At 35.3% G+C, this 17,736-nt stretch overlaps 1 pseudogene; it reads right to left on the bottom strand.

The window, feature by feature from the left end:
* Positions 1–16,504: 16,504 nt before the first annotated feature.
* The window catches only part of LOC102831871, a 2,984-nt pseudogene continuing 1,752 nt past the window's right edge, over positions 16,505–17,736 (bottom strand).

The raw sequence follows: 17,736 nt of genomic DNA, 5'->3' as shown, positions 1-17,736 counted from the left end.
CAATTTGATTTCTATGTATTCCAACTGGCGAGATCCATGTGTTTTAGTCGTCTCTAAAGCTGTCTAAAGAAGTTATGTGAAATGAACAAATCATTGATTTTGCAGAATTCTATCATGCATTCTCCAGCATCATTTCTATCACCAAGGCCATATTTTCCAACTACCGATAAGAGACATTATTTATCCATCATTTCATGTGCTTAAAAATGGAGAGACATATAGCTAGTCCACTAAATCCATCTTAAAGTATCACATGCACACACACAGTCATTTCTAACAATTTATCCTGAAGTCCTGCATTTACAAATGTAACAGATTCCATTTAACAGGTTTCAGTCTTAGGATTGTCATACACATTTGTCTAAGGCCCAGGGAACTCTTCTAAGAGTTTTCTATTGCTGATTATTTCATGGTTTTTGAGATTACGCTTAACATGTAAAAATTCTCCTTAATAATAAGGTTGCTTTTAATTTAATGAGGTTTATGGCAACAATCTTGACTCTTTTGGAAATTCTGGTCTTATTATAGAAATTTGACTAAAAAAAGTCTTGGCCAACAGAGTAATGATATATATATATATATATAATTTGTTTCTTATCTGTCTCCAGTCATTTGCATGCATTAAAGACCATGAGGAATTCAATTAGCTTAAAACACCACCGTTTTTGCTACATTAATCTTCTCTTCTATCTCTTGTTTTTTGCTGCCTCATTTGTAATCCTTGTCATTTACTCTTTAGACTTAACCAATAAATAGATGTTCCAAAGAGGAAGAGTCATCATGAGACCTGTAAGGGGTCTCGTGAATATAACAGAGAATTGAGCAGCTATAGTAAGCCTTTCTACTGGTCTCCACATAAAAACACACCCACAAGGGCCACTGGTCCAATTTCAAACCAAGACCATTGAACCAAGAATATAGTAAGTCCCCAGATTTTTAATCTATGAGAATGATAATGTTATAAAAAGGAGATTAAGGTTATTCAAACAAGAATCAAGGAGGCAATGAACACATCGAAAGCAAACACAATAACTGATCTCCTTAATGTACTGTATGATATAGAAAAGTTATTAAGAATTAATTAATTGATATCTTCTGAAGAATTTTTTCCCCACATAACCATTATTAATTTAAAAGATACAGGGATTTATTCTCTGAGAGTCTTAAAAACAATACTGCCAAGAGGCAGGTGGTCAAAGCAAATGCCATTCATGATGTAATGTGATTAAAAGTTTAACCTTGTTGTTGTAAAGTGTTGTCGAGTCAATTCCGATCCATAGCGACCCTGTATAGGGTTTTTGAGGAGCAGCAGCTGGTGAGCTTGAACTTCCAACCTTGCAGTTCAAACAGATTTTCAGTCTGATGCATTAACCCACAGTGCCACACCAGGACTCCAAAAGTTTAACCTTAGAAGTAATATAAGTTTTAACAAGTGTAAAGCTGATGGAAGAGAACAAAAGAAACAAAATCAAATGTTTGTAATGAAAATGAATAAATAACAAAATGAGAAAGTGCAGAACCCAGAAAAACACTAAAAAGTATCAAAACAATTAATAATTCAAGATGCATACCATATATTTCTGTAAAGCATATTTAAAGAGCATGTCACACCATTTAGGATAATTTATTTATTGACAACTACTCTCCATTCCTCTCTCATACTCAGTATGAACTTTCAAACTTAATACATTAGTTTATGTATTACATTATTCATTTTTCTGAATTATTCTCATCAGGAAGTGAATGGTTCCACACAAAAACATTTTGTTTCAGGCTATAGAGATTTCAGTTTGTAATGAAATGTTTTTACTCTGTTTTGTGAGAAGAGGTTTATTTTTCTCTGCATATGATGAGTGTCTCTTTCTTAGATTTACTTTTGAAAGGTTATATTTCCATTTAAAGGCAGAGAGTCAGCTTGGAAGGCATGGTAACTTATGGGAGGGATTTCAAAGGGGTGATCTTGTACCATGGACCTCTAGGGGAAGAAACAGGAAAAAGTGCAGCCAAAATGTTCCTAAGAAGCCAGGATGGTAAGACTTTGTATCTTATACATCTAATGTATTACAGGAGGGAACAGTCCTTGGAGAAGGACATAGTGATTGGTAAACTGGTGGATCAGTGAAAAAGAGGAAGACTCCCAATGAAATGTATTAGCACAATGATAGCAGCGATGGGCTCCAGTGTAACAATTGTGAGGTGGATGCAAGACTGGGCAGTGTATTCATTTCATTGTGCATAGGGTCCTCGAGTCGAAATTGACTCAATGGCACCTAATAATGACAACAACAATCTTAATAGTTTCCCCCAAAAGACAAAGGATAATAATAGGGACTTATTAGAAGTAAGTTGTGAGAAATGGAAAATGGCATTGGTGAGAAAATAGCCAGGAAAATTATGCTGAGCAATTTTATTTTGTCCCACCTAGACAAAGCACCTGTTCATAGCAAGGTCTGTCGTATGAGGATTTCATTGTAAAACCTTATGCTATCAATTCTATAGCCCTAGTCTTGCCACTTTAGACTGCTTTTTGTCCCCCAAACTCAATGAACATTTTAAAAGAACACAGATTGAGTCCCTTGAAGATGCTAAAACTTCCATTTTGATGTGGTGTACACATAAGTGCAGAGTTCTTTAGTAAAGGGTTGGAGAGATGGAAGCACTGTCCTCAGAACATTCAGAAATGTATAGACCTGGATGGAAGTTATGCTGAGAAACAATGGCTCCACATTTAGGTATTTTAGTTTCAAAAAGTTTCTGTGATTTTCTAAAATTACTTTTTGACTTACATTCATATTACACTTCAATAAAAATATGCAAAAAATCATCTTCCCTGCCACACCACTGAGAATTCTGACCCAGTCAAGTTGACACAAAACCTTACCTATCACATCAGTTAAGTGAATAATTATAGCAACAAATTGCACTTTTAAAGTGATTAATTAAGGACAAAAATATCAAATTTATTATGTTTTCAAAAAAGGATGAGTTGATTTATTATTAATTTCTGTACATATAATAGCATGCATATGCCTTCAAAGAGTTAAATGAACATTTTTGATTCCAGACATAGAATGGAAATTAACCTTAAGGAAAAAGTAATAAAACAACAAAAACTAACTGTGGATTGTCACCCTACTCTTTGATGTATATGTACTGTACTTCTAGGAGACTAGGAAACAGTGCATTCACTTCAACACTACAACAGAATGAAACTCCAGATGCTCACAGATGGCAATCCTATGAACTTAATTAAAACTCAACAGTGAGAAACAACAACAGTGAGAAAGCCTTGCCCAAAGACAATGTTTATGCTTTTCTCTCTTTTATCTCAAACCATCCAGAAAACTTTAGAGGTCAAGGACATAAGGGGATGAGAGAAGTCTTTTCTTGTTGCCAGTAGGTGAGTGAAATAAAGTTACACTCCACTAACCTAAATTTTGTTTCAAATTCAAGGTCTTCAAACAATTATGGATTATGAGTTATAGAACTAATACTGTGTTAGTGATTTAATGAGTTCAATTATAATGTTCTAAAAATTAATCAGAACTACAAGTTTCTTTAAAAAATATGTACTGAACACAATGTATCTGACCATCATATGTAGTTTCTTGTTTTATAGTTGTTGAGGAGCACAACTTTACTTTCTACTAAAAGCCACAGAAATGACCTGACCACTTCTTTGTGTTTATCATTAGATTGTTGTTGCTGTTGATGTCAAGTGCCATTGGGTTGGTTCCAACTCACAGAGAACGTCTTTAGGGTTTCCGGGGAATAGTTGGTGGGTTTGAACTACCAACCTTGCAGTTCACATTCCAGTGCTTAGCCTATGATGCCATACAAGGACTGTATCATCGTGTTAGACTCTTAACTTTTCCCCCCCGTTTTTCTTGAAAACTCTTACTGCATTTTTACATGACCTCACGCACAGATGGATAATACTGAATTTAGGGAGTATGTTCAGTAGTAACTCTAGTTGTTTATTTCTCTGGATGCTTCGTATGGACTAGATTAAACCAAAGCCAAATCTACTGCAATGAAGTTGAGTCCAACTCATGATGCCCCATGTGATTTAGAGCACAACTGCACTCATAGGAAGTAGATTACCAAAATTTCTTCTGAGGCATGTTTGCTAATCTTTCAGTTAATAATCCAGTTTGCAACAGTTTGTGCCACCCGAGTACTCCCAGAAAAAATATGCGTATAATAATAAATATACATATAACAACTTTTTAATAGGCTATATCTTCAGTAAATTATTCGCATGCAGGAGGTGAATTGATTTAATTAATGTTATATTTATTAGACAGGAAGCCATATTCTACCTATTAGTTCCATTGATTATTTTCATAACTATATAGAAATATCAAAATAATTTTCTCTTTTTTGACAAGTGATATAATATATACTGTGCATAGAAAATCATTTTCTTAAAATCAACAACTATATTTTTAGTCATCATGAAAAACCTACTAACTGACTGCCATTAAGTTGATATGTGAGAAGAAATGAAAACAAAAATAAAGGAAAATGTGACGATGTAGGTACCGTTGGTATAAAATTACAATAATGAAAATTGAATTGAAAGTATAACATAGTAGTAATCATAGGGTTTAAATATACTCAAATGTACATATATTTAGTATATTTAAAGATACATTAAATATTTTACCTCTACTTAAATTTTATGACAACAATATATAAAAAGTAGGATTAAAACTAGGGCTAAATGGAGCTAGAATATTCTTAGGCACATGTCCCACACCTCAGCTCTCAGTTTGTCATACTGTGGTGGCTTGTGTGTTGTTGTGATGCTGGATGTTCTGCCACTAGTATTTGGAATGCCAACAGGGATGCCGATCTCACACAGGTTTTAGCTGAGCTTCCAGACTAAGACAGACTAGGGAGAAGGACAGGAAGAATAATTCAGAATATTTAGCCACTGAAAATCTTATGAAAAACAGTGGAGCACTGTCACATATCATCTGAATATCGAATATTGATATATGAATGGCACCAGAATATTGTCAGATATAGTGCTGGAAGATAAGTACCACAGGCTTCAAGGCACTCCAAATATGACTGGAGGAAAGCTGTAGTTGTTGAGGGGCATAATTTTACTTTGTACTCCAAACCACTTTCTATGTCATCAGGATAGAGCTTACCATGATGATGCAAATGGAGTAGAGCTTTCAGAACCTTCACTTGCTTATGGGAAATAACTCAAAATAAGGATCAATAGCTGAAAATATAGATTATTAATTGGAATAGGTAATGTACATAGTATGAATCTTAACCATTAGTGAGTGGAAATGGATTGGCATTGGCCATTTTGAATGCAACATGGTTTGCTATGCAGAGAATGACATATACTGCTGTCTATGATAGGATAATATCTTCACACCTAAAAAGAAGACCAGTTAATACCACTATTTTCAAATTTATGCACCAACCCCAATGCCAGTAGTGATGATATGGAAGAATCCTATCAACTTCTTCAGTCTGAAATTGATCAAACATGCAATCAAAACATATTGGTAGTGAGTAGAATACAAAGGTTGGAAACAAAGAGGAAGGATCAAGTTGCAAAATACAGCTTTGGTTATAGAAATTATTCTGAAGATAGAATGAGTGTATTTTGTGATACAAATGAATTGTTGAAGGCAAATACTTTTTTCAAACAAAATAAAAGATGGCTTTACACGTGGGCCTCATTAGATGGAATACACAGAAATCAAATTGGCGACATCTGTGAAAAGAGGTGATGGAAAATTTGTACATCATCAGACAAAATAACGATGGGGTAGACTCTGGAGCAGACCATCAATTTCTCCTATGCAAGTCCAAGCTGAAACCTAAGAAAATGAAAACAAGTCCACAAGAAGAAAAAATATGATCTTGAACATCTCCCAGATCATTTTGGGCATCATTTCAGTAACAGATTTGATGCATTATACATTAACGACCAAAAACCAGAAGAGTTGTGGGATGACATCAAGACCATCATATAGGAACAAAGCAAGAGATCCTTAAAAAGACAAGAAAGAAGAAAAAGACCAAAATGGATGTCAGAAGACATTTTGAACTTGCTCTCCAATGTAGGGATGCTACAGTAAATAGAAAAAATTATGAGGTAAAAGGGCTGCACAGAACAGTTCAAAGGAAAATTCCAGAGGAAAAGGCAACTATTATAGTGAAATGTGCAAAAATCTGGAGTTAGAAAACCAAAATGGAAGCTTATGCTCAGGATTTTTCTCAAGCTTAAAGACCCGAGGAAAAAATTCAAGTCTCTACTTGTACTACTGAAGGATTCTATTGACAAATGATTCAGATAGCATCAAAAGAAGAAGGAAGGAATAGACAGAGCCACTGTACCAAAAAAAAAAAAAAACCAGGTCGATGTTCAAACTTTTCAAGATGTAGGATATGATCAAGAGCCAATAGGTACTGAAGAAAGAAGTCCTACGTGCATTGAAGGCATTGATAAAGTACAAGGCTCTGGGAATTGATGGAATACAAATTAAAATCTTTCAACAAATGGATGCAGCACTGCAGACATTCACTCACCTACATCAAGAAATTTCTAATACTGCTACCTGACCAACTTAGTAAAAGAGATCCTTATCTGTGTTCATTCCAAAGAGAGGTGTCCCAACTGAATGCGGAAATCATGAGACAGTCTCGTTAATATCAAATGCAAGTAAAATTTTGGCAAAAAAAAAAAAAAAAAATTCAAAACTAGTGGCAACAGTCTATTTATAGGGCACTGTCAGAGGTTCAAGCCAAATTCTAGAAGAGGACATGGAACAAGGAACACCATTGTTTACATGAGATGGATTTTGACTGAAAGTAGAGCATATTAGAAAGAGATTTACCTGTGCTTTATTTACTTTTGATTATGTGGATAATGACAAGCTCTGGGAAACATTGAAGAGAATGGGTATTCTAGAACACTTAATTGTGCTCATTAGTAACCTCTCCACAGACTAAGAAGCAGTCATTTACACAGAACAAAGGGACACTAAATGGTTTGAAATCAGGAAAGGTGTTCTTTAGTGTTTTATCCTTTCACCGTATTTACTCAGTCTGTATGCTGAGCAAATAATTGGAGAGTCTGGATTACATGAAAAGGAATGTTGCATCAGGATTGGAGAAAGACTGACTAACAACCTACTATATGCTGATAGAGTCCTGGTATAGCATTATGGGTTAATATTCTGGACTGCAAAGTTGGTTTCAACCTCATGTTCAGTGTTTCAGGGTCATCAGTTGCTCCTCAGAAGCCCTATACAGGGTCACTATGGGTTAGAACTGACTCAAATAGTTAATTTTGCTTGCATCCACCATCATCACTCATGGAACCAGCAGTTAAGAAATGAAATAATGTATTATGTTACGCAAATCTGGTGCACAAGACATCTTGTGAGCAGAGATTTCAGTTTGAGGATTAAGCTGTGCCTAACTGTGGCACTGTGGGTTAATGCACAAGACTGCAAAGCCATTTGAAATGCAAAGTCATCAGTTCAAGCTTACCAGTTGCTCCTTAGAAACCCTATACAGGGTCACTATGGGTTGGAACTGACTCAATGGTACTGAACAACATCAACAACCCAAGTCATGGTATTTTCAATATCCTCATATGCATGTGAAAATTGGACAGCAAATAAAGAAGAATTGATGCATTTGAGTTATGGTGTTGGAGAAGAATACTAAAATTACCATGGATTTACAGAAGAACAAACAATCTGCATTAAAAGTATAACCAGAATGTTCCTTAGAAGCCAAGAAAGCCAAGCTTCATCTCTCATACTTTAGACATAGTATCAGGAGGGGCCAGTCCCTAGAGAAGGACATCATGCTTGATAAAGTGGTGGTGGTGGTGTGTTGTGGAGTTGGTTACGACTCATAGCAACCCTACCTAGAGTTTCTGAGGCTGTAAATCTTTACAGGAGCAGAAAGCCTCATCTTTCTTCCATGAAACAACTGGTAATTTTGAACTCCTGGCCTTGAGCTTAGCAGCCCTACTCATAAGCACTATACCAGAGCTCTTTCTGATAAAGTGGAGGGTAAGCAAAAAAAGATGGAGACTGCCAAGGAGATGGATTGGCACAGTGGCCGTAGCCATGGGCTAAAGGGTAATAAGATTGTGAGGATGGCACAGGAATGGGCAGCCATGAGTCAGAACTGACTCGAAGGCACCCTAAATACAACAACAAGGTGCAAACCAAGTCTATTGAATGGTGATGGAATTAATTTAAGGCATTATAGGATAAACACTGGACCTTAAGGTCAGTTAGGACCTTAAGGTCAGTTAGGACTTTAAGGTCAGTTAGAACCATAAGGTGGGTGGTTCATAATCACCAGCTGCTCCATAGAAACCCTATACAGGGTTGCTATGAGTTGTAGTTCATTAGATCACATTTAACAACAAAAAGTAACTAATTAAATATACATGAAAAGAAATAAACTAGGCTTCTAGATTACCTGTTATTTACTCACAGTTGTGGGTTCAAGAATCAGAGGATGATCTAAATTAAATCATTTCTTCATTTTATGTCATACAGAAACACTTAGAGCATGCAATTAAGTCATAATAAACAATTGCAACATAATGTGCTATGTGCTTTAATGATAATGTACATGTTACTGATGAGACAAAATGGGATTAGTATTCAAGAAAATAGGTTCTTGAAACTTTCCTCAATTGGAAAATATAATATAATGGATAGGTGTGAGTTATTTGGGGGAAGTTATGGGGGAATTTAAGGAAAACAAAGGCAAAGAACATATTTTCAAATGTCCAGAAATCATAATATATTCAGAAGAGTAAAAATAGTTCACATTAGCTAAAGCTCCTTTGGAATGGAATGCTTTCTGTCTCCTTTAAATATTTAAGCACAGACAATGTGCTAACCAGTTTGTGTCACTTCTAATCACTGAGTCAGTGTCAGGAGGGTAGTTAAACACACATTTAAAAGTTTGAATCTAAAACCACATTTGAAGGGCAACTATTAGGTGTATTTAAGTTAGCTTTATTTTTTACTAGCATTAAAGGGTTTGTTAATTAGCATTCTGGATTATGCAAATTACTTTTCACTGGCAAAATTAGTGATCTTCAAGGTATTGTACAAACACTACAGGCTTCGACTGAATGCTACATTTTTACTCTTCTTGAATATGTTATGATTTCTGTGTGTGTGTGTGTTTTTTTTTTTTTTTTTTTCAATACAAATTACTCATAGTATCTTAAGAATAAACATAGGAATATGATTTCTGAGTCCAAAGGAAGGCATATATTTAGATTTAGAAAATATCACCAAGCAGCCTGTTAAAAGGGTTGACATAATTTAGACACCTGCCAAAAGTGTATGAGATTTCTACCTAATTTTCACTAATATTTAGTAATGTTAGTTTTTGTTTCATTTAAATACTAGCCACTTGTGTCAAATATTATGTCTTTGTGATAGTTTTCTTGGTAAGTTATGATGTTTAGTATATTTTCAAATATTATCAACTATTTGCTGTAGGATAAGCTCTGAACTGCTAGCTACAAGCTTGAAAGTTCAAACCCAGCAACCACTCCTTGGAAACACTATATGGTGTCTCTTTGAGTTACAACTGATTTGATAGCACTTAACAACATTAACCATTTGGAAATACTTTTTTGTGAAGGGCTTCTATAAGTTTTTTGTTTTAATTAAATTGTTATGGTCATTTGTTTTTCCTTTCTTTTGTGTTATGTGAGGCTTTCTCAAGCTAGTCTGCAAATTACAAAAGTAATTTTTATATTATTCAATTGGACATTTACCATGAATTTTTAAGTTTTAAATACATTTCTCAATGTGGTTTCTAGAAAGAAATCTTTCTGAAGAAAAAAAAAAAAGATTTTTTCTAATTTAATTAATGCAAGGTCTTTAATAACCACAGTAAGAATATAAATTATATTTTAAAACAATTTCTCATATATATGCATATATTTCACTTTAGGGGTAATGAGGAGTCCTGGTGTGGCGCTGTGGGTTAATGTGCCAGACTGCAAAGCCATTTGAACGGCAAGGTCGGCAGTTCAGGCTCACCAGCTGCTCCTTGGACAGCTCCAGGGTCACTATGGGGCGGAACCGACTTGATGGCACTTAACAACAACAACAACATTCTGATACCTTATATTGTTTGCCTCTGATTGACTCAGTTTTCTTTCCATGTGATCCATGCAGCAGAAAAATGGCCAATAGTATCATTTCAGTGTGATTTGCAATGGTTAAATGACCCTCTGAAAGGGAAATTGTCTCATTGCAATAACTTCACAGAAGTTGTGAGCCAGGCTTTTATAGACTCAAATGATGAAGCACATCAATGTGTCTAAAGAAATTAATAGACTAATTGGTTTAGATTTGTATCATATACCAAACATGAATAATTTTTTTGTGGGTAACCCCTTGTTGTGGATTGAATTGTATTCCCCTAAAAAGACTCAACATCAAGGTAGGTTTGAACCACACAGAGGTCAGTAGTTCAAACTCATCAGCCTCTTCTCAGAAACCCTACAGAGGATAGCTATGAGTCAGAACTGACTCAACAGCACTTAAAAGTGAAAAAAGACATGTGGGTTGTACCTCAATGTAAAGAAAACAAAAGTCCTCATAACTGGACCAATAAATAACATGATCATAAGTGCAGAATAGAATGAAGTTGTCAAAGGCTTCATTTTGCTTGAATCTCCTATCAACACGCATAGAAGCAACAGTCAAGAAATCAAATGACATATTTCATTAGGTAAATCTGCTGCACAAGACCTCTTTAGAGTTTCAAGGACAAAGATGTCAGTTTGAAGAAAATGTGCCTGACTCAAAGCCATGGTATTTTCAATAACTTAATAGGCATGTGAAAATTGGACAATAATAAGAAATACCACAGATGAATTGATGCATTTGAGTTAAGGTGTTGGAGAAGAATATTAGAGGTATCATGAACTTCTAGAAGAACAAATAAATCTGTGTTGGGTGACGTACAGACCAAATGCTGCTTAGAATCCACAATGATGAGACTTCCTCTCTCATACTTCAGACATGTTATCAAAAGGACTGAGTCCTTGAAGAAGAACATCATGGAAAAGTAGAGGGTCAATAAAAAAGAAAGATTCCCCAATGAATTGGCACAGTGGCATCAACAATGGGCTCAAGCATAATAACAATTGTGAGGATGGCACAGATTTGGGCAGTGTTTCATTCTGTTGTGCATAGGGTTTCTTTGATTTGAAATCAACCCAATGGCACCTGCCAACAACAACAAAAAGACCTGTTTCAGAAAGTAAATATGACTTCATGTGGGAATCAAGATTTTTCTTTGCAGTTGTTATTAAGTTAATAAAGTCATTGGAACATCAGCTAAGGATCCTACACATAGGAGAACACACTCACCCATAAACATTCCTAAGAGAAACATTGACATAATTCCCTGGTGATACTGATGTTGTATTTGTTCTGTGACCAAAATAAAGAGCTTAAGTCTGTGCTAATAACTTGGTGCCTTTCAAATATGTAACCATCACTTGAAAGGAGAACAAGAATAGACCAATGAAAAGCAAGTTATATAAAAAAATGATAATTCAATTTAAATAGAAAACAAAATAACATCATGTCAAACAGGTGTTGTGTCCACCAGTTTAATTTATGACAGGCATTTCTATGTATATTTAGATACTTTTGTTAATTGACATGTATGAAGACTGCAGTAGGAATGTGATCATGTGAAAATGTACAAGGACATATAAAACAAAAGTAACAAGGTGGCAGTAACAGAAAAGGAGTATCATAATTCACTGAGGGCAGAATGATAAATTAACTGAGCAGATGGTTCTAGGGGGTCCAATTCTTAAAGTTACCTGTTTTCCCTCTAGCACAAAGCTCTCATTGCTTTACAAGGGAACACTGCTCTTGAAGGGAAAATTGGAGTCAGGAGAATTGTGTCCATTCTTATGCCTGTCTTTGCAATAATTTTAAAGGACATATGTCTTTCAAATAATTCTGTTGGATTTGACATTGGCAAAAGAGGTCAGTAAATAAATTGATGATCGAAGGAAGAAACTGAAATATATGAGCGGTAAAATCCCAAGTCACAGCCAAACTCCTTCTATTACAAAGCTGAACAAAAGAGATTTATCTTTAGAGGAGTTAAAATCAGCAACACTTGGTAATGTGCAAAGTTTCAGTCTGAATAGGTTTTAGAATTTTAATCTAATGAAATAATTTTTGAAAGTTTTCCAGGAAACATATATATGTCTACAAATTTCTCCCTACTAGCCAGTCCAATTCAGAAAGTGATTTTGAGAGGCATGTTAGTCTGATGCTTTTGGCATTCCCATCCTAGGGATGACTCACAACATGTGAAAATCAATATAGTTTTATTGACTATGTTCACCCCCCCCATGTTTCCCTCAAGGTTCATCTAGCACCTTGCATATTTACTTGAACAATGACACTGACTATCCTGCTTTGAAGTGATCTGTTTCAAAATCTGCTGCTCCAGCTGTTCTGTGAGCTCCTTTAGGAAAGGACCATTGCTTATCCAGCCTTGCTCTCCAGCATTTAGCATATAGCATGGCTCCATGTGGGACTCAATAAATGATTCACAAATAAGCAAATTATTTAAGAGGTCTGAAATGTAAGATTGTGGGATTAATATGGTAGGTCATCTTATTCAAATTAATCAAGGAATATGTAATTTTCAATTTTATTTTGAGACACCAGTTTGATTGGTAGAGAAAATCAAGAAACATGTAAATGAAGCTGCTGAAAAGCAAAAAAGGTAGCTGTAGAAGAAAATGAAGTTATTTGAGGTCAACATCTATTAACTCAAATACTCACTCATGATTAATACATGTAATCAAATAGTCTAGATTTGGAAATTAGTTTTGAGAAGTATGCACACGCACTTTTATTAGATTATTGGTTGTCACCATGTTGATTCCAACTCAAGGCACACCTATTGTGTCAAGGTAGAACTGTGTACCACAGGTTTTCAGTGATTAATTTTTCAGATACAGATTGACAAGACTTTCCTCCAGGACACCTCTGAGAGGATGAAAACTTTCAAACTTTCATTTGGCAGCTGAATGTTTTAACTCTTTGTGCCAATCAGTGACTACATTTAAATTTCTGTTGTTGTTAAGTGCCATTAAGTCAATTCTGACCTTATATAGACTTTCCTATGAGCAGCGAGTGGGTTTGAACTGCTCACCTTGTGGTTCGCAGTCCAGTGCTGATCCTAAATTGCTACACCAGATGTAGGGTTAGTGTATGGAACAATACAATAATCAAAGAACATATATTGCAGCAGAAGAAGATAAATCATTAACTAAAGTCAGTGCATTAAAAGAAACAAGAAAATTTGGTGTTGCTATAAGGAGCTCTGGTAGTGTAGTGGTTACAAGTCAGGCTACTAACCTCTAGGTCAGCAGTTTGAAACTACCAGCCATTCCAAGGGAGAAAGATGAGAACTTCTGCTCCAGTAAAGATTTATAGCCTTGGAAATCCTATACAGGGTCGCTATGAGTTGGAACCGACTCAATGGCACACTACCATCACCATAAAGAGCATGAAACATACTGAAGAGATCTAGCGTATAATAGCTAGTGTAGTATAAGCCATGAAATCAGAAAGGGGGCATGTAACATTGAGTACATGGCCATATAGAAGATATGGAGAAGTTTTTGAAGCAGGAGGAATTGCAATGCAAATATATGATTTTGGAGTAAGCTTCATGTATTTAAGAAATAGGAAATAAGAGAAAAAAAAAAAAGTCACTGCTGATGGAGTTTGCTATACAAGTGGATAGAGATCAAGGGGAAGAGGAAGAGAATAAGTCCTTTAGGACTTCAAAGATAGGTTACTATTCATTGTTATCCAGTTATTAAGTATGAGTTGTTAAAACTGTTATAGCTTTGAACTATTTCTGTACTGAGTTGGTTACAACTCAGTGACTCATATGCACAACAGAATAAAACATAGCCAGGTCCTGGAACATCCTCACAATTGTTGCTACCTGTGAGCCCTTTGATGCTGACCCTGTACCAATTTATCTCGTTGGGTATCTCCCTCTTTTTTGCTGACCCTCCATTTTATCAAGCATAATGTCCTCCTGATGAGCATATCCAAATTACAAGAAACAAAGTTTATCCATGCTGACATCTAAGGAACACTGTTTGTGTCTGACAGTCCATGGTACTTTTAATATTCTTCTCCCACCACATAACTCAAAAGCATCTTTTCTTCTATGGTCTTTCTTATTCACTGTCCAGCTTTCTCATGCATATGAGGTTATTGAAAATACCATGGCTTGGGTCAGGTGTACCTTAGTCCTCAAACTGACATCTTTCCTCTTGAATATTTCACAGAGGACTTTTGCAACAGACTTGACTAATTCAATGTGGTGTTTGATGCCATGATTGCTGCTTCCATGACTGTTGATAGTGGATACAAGCAAAATAAAGTCTTTGATAGCTTCGTTCTTTTATCCATTTATCATAATGTTATTTACTGGTTCAATAGTGAAGATTTTTGTTCTCTTTACATTGAGATGCAATCCATGCTGAAGACTGTTGCCTTTGATCTTCATCAGCAAGTATTTCAAATTGTCTAAGCTTCTAGCAAGTAAAGTTTATTCATCTGAATATCACAGGCCATTAATGAGTCTTCCTTCAATCCTGATGTCACATTCTTCTTCATATAATCCACCTTCTTGGATTCTTTGCTCAATATTCAGATTGAGTGTATATAGTGAATGGTACAACACTGGAACACATCTTTCCTGATTTTAAACACTTCAGTATCCGCTTGCTCGGTTCAAGCCACTGCCTCTCCTTCTATGTACAGGTTCTTGATAAGCACAATTAAGTGTTTCAGATACCCATTCTTTTCAGTATTATCCATAGCGTGTTATGATTCACACAGCTGAAAGCCTTTGCATAATCAGTAAAACAAAAGTCAACATCCTTCTGGTATTCTCTGTTTTCAGTCATAATCCATCTGATATCAGTAATGATATTCCATGTTCCACATGCTCTTTTGACTTCTGAATCCTACATGAGTTTCTGGCAATTTCCTGTTGATATACCTTTACAGCATTTTTAAATTATCTTCAGAAAAAATTTACTTGCTTGTATTATTAATTAAGCTGTTTGGTGATTTTCACATTTCACTGGACCATCTCTCTTTGGAGCAGGCACAAATATGGATCTCTTCCAGTAGGTTATCCAGGTAGCTGTATTCCAAATTTCTTGGCATAGGTGAGTGAGTATGTCCAGTCTTTCATTAGTTTGTTGAAAGATTCTAGTTTATATTCGATCAATTCCTGGAGTCTTGTTTTTGCCAATGCCTCCACAGCAGCTTGGATTTCTTCCTTCAGATCATTGGTTCCTAATCAGATGCTCCCTCTGAATGACTGAACATCAAACAAATCTTGTTGTTATAATGACTCTGTTCTTACCATCCTCTTTTTTTTTTTCTTCTTTTTTTTTTCTAGGTAATATCTTATTTATACTACTAAAAATGCCAGATTTAAAAAATCTGTCATATTTTTTTTTCCAGTAGTAAAACGTGTGTAAAAAGGTAATGCACTAATATTTTTATTGCACATTAAGCATTATCATTTTAATGCTCTAATATTGAAGTTTTGGTAGCATAGTGGTTATGAATTGGGCTGCTAACCTCAAGGTCAGCAGTTCGAAACTACCAGCTCTTCCATGGGGGAAAGATGAGGCTTTCTGCTCTGGTAAAGATTTGCAACCTCGGAAACCCTGGGCAGGGTCACTATAGGTCAGAACCGACTCCACCATGGTACTTAACAACAACAATATTGAAGTACCAAAATAACATTGTTTTAATAACAAACAACACAATGACAAACTTAGCTACTTAAAATGGTATAGTTTTAACATAAGTGAAAAGTGAATCCCTACCAAATTTTAATAGCATAAACAGTATTTGTTTTTAAAAAAATGGCTTTAGAGAGCCTTACTTAAAGATAATGTCCATCAAAACAGAAGACAGATCAATACTAAGTAGTGAGCGAAATCAATTATGACATTGGTACCTTTGATCTTATTAATATTTTTTCTTGAATTTATGTCAGATAAGATTGTTATTGTTGTTAAGTGCTGTTGAGCCGATTCTGACCAATAGCAACCCTGTACAGGCTGTCCAAGGAGCAGCTGGTGAGCTTGAACCACTGACGTTGCAGTTCAAATGACTTTGCAGTCTTACACATTAGCCCACAGCATCACACCAGGACTCCCAGATAAGATTAAGGACTACAATATGATAGTCAGCTAAGTCACTTCATTTTAGTATATGAACTGCTTAAGACTACATATAAATTTTCAGAGGTATGGAAAAAAGACCTTAAAAAAATTATATATATATATATATATATATATATATATATGTATATATAGTGTCTTTAAGTTATTGTTGAGAAAAACTTTGCAAATGTGAAGAAAATAAATTAATTTTTACATTTGTTCCTTTGGTTCACTCAACTTTCTCACTTTTGGTACTGACTCTTGACTAGAATCAAAGTGAAGAAAGACTGTTTTTCTAGATTCAGGTAGACTTCTTTTCTGATGTTCTTTAAAATATTTTACTGGTTGATTTCCATTAGCCATCTTATTATGAAAGATTTTTCACATCTTGTTTTGGCTTCAGACATAGCAAGTTCAAATGTTTCACTGACTAATTGCTCAACCTGAGAATGAGAAACAGAAAGATCTGCACACTCTTTCGACCTCATAATTTCATCTTCCTTACAAATCAAGTTTGATTCTCCAAGTTCTGAAGATCCAGAGGTTGTTTTTTTTTTTTTTTCCCCTTTTTCATTTTAGTTTCAATGTCAACATCCTTATTTACATAATACTCCTATTTATCATCCATCAGGATTTTTGAAAGAATGTTTTTAATGATACTTCTGGTGACAATTTCCCAGAATCAATATTTTCCAATCGTTCTTTCTCAGTGATCACTTTTACTTTGTAGGCATGAAAAGGTGTTGGAACTTCACCCACATTTAAATACATTGGCTCCCCATCAAATATCACTTCTTCACAATCACCATCCTTAAAACTGGAGGCTGGTAATCTGGTGGTATAACTTCATCATAGTAAAAAGTTTCATGGTCAAACAAACATGATTATGCAGAGGTCCCAGATTATGTATTAGAACATAAATTTTGAAAATGAGGAGAATACTTGGTTTCTTGGTGTCAGCTGGTGACATGCTAGATCTGTTGTTTTGGATTTTACTTATGAAGTCCGTTATAGGTCCATTGTTGGTGTACATGAATTTAAATTAGTAATATTATGACATTGTCTGTGGGTCTTCTGGATTGATGTATACATATTTTTTTCTATAAAGCATCATAGCAACTTAGCATCCACTTCACTAATTGTGTAGATCCTGGACAATTTTTATCTTCTCTCAGAATTTTGACACAAAGATCATCTAGGTATCTTGTTCCATAAGCACATTTTGAAAATATTCCTCTTAAATGCATGATATGTTGTTGTTGTTGTCAGGTGCCATCGAGTCGGAACTGACTCATAGCGACGCCATGCACAGCAGAATGAAACAATGTCCGATCCTGGACCAACATCACTACCGCCGCCATACTTGACGCCATCAGTGATGTCACCTGGCTGATCCATCTCGTTGGGGGTCTTCCTCTTTTTCTCTGACCCTCCACCTTACC

This window comes from Chrysochloris asiatica, unplaced genomic scaffold (genome assembly GCF_000296735.1).
Source record: "Chrysochloris asiatica unplaced genomic scaffold, ChrAsi1.0 scaffold00070, whole genome shotgun sequence".
Lineage (NCBI taxonomy): Eukaryota > Metazoa > Chordata > Mammalia > Afrosoricida > Chrysochloridae > Chrysochloris > Chrysochloris asiatica.
Note: the sequence above shows the minus strand (reverse complement) of the source record. Positions and strands in the feature narration are given on the sequence as shown.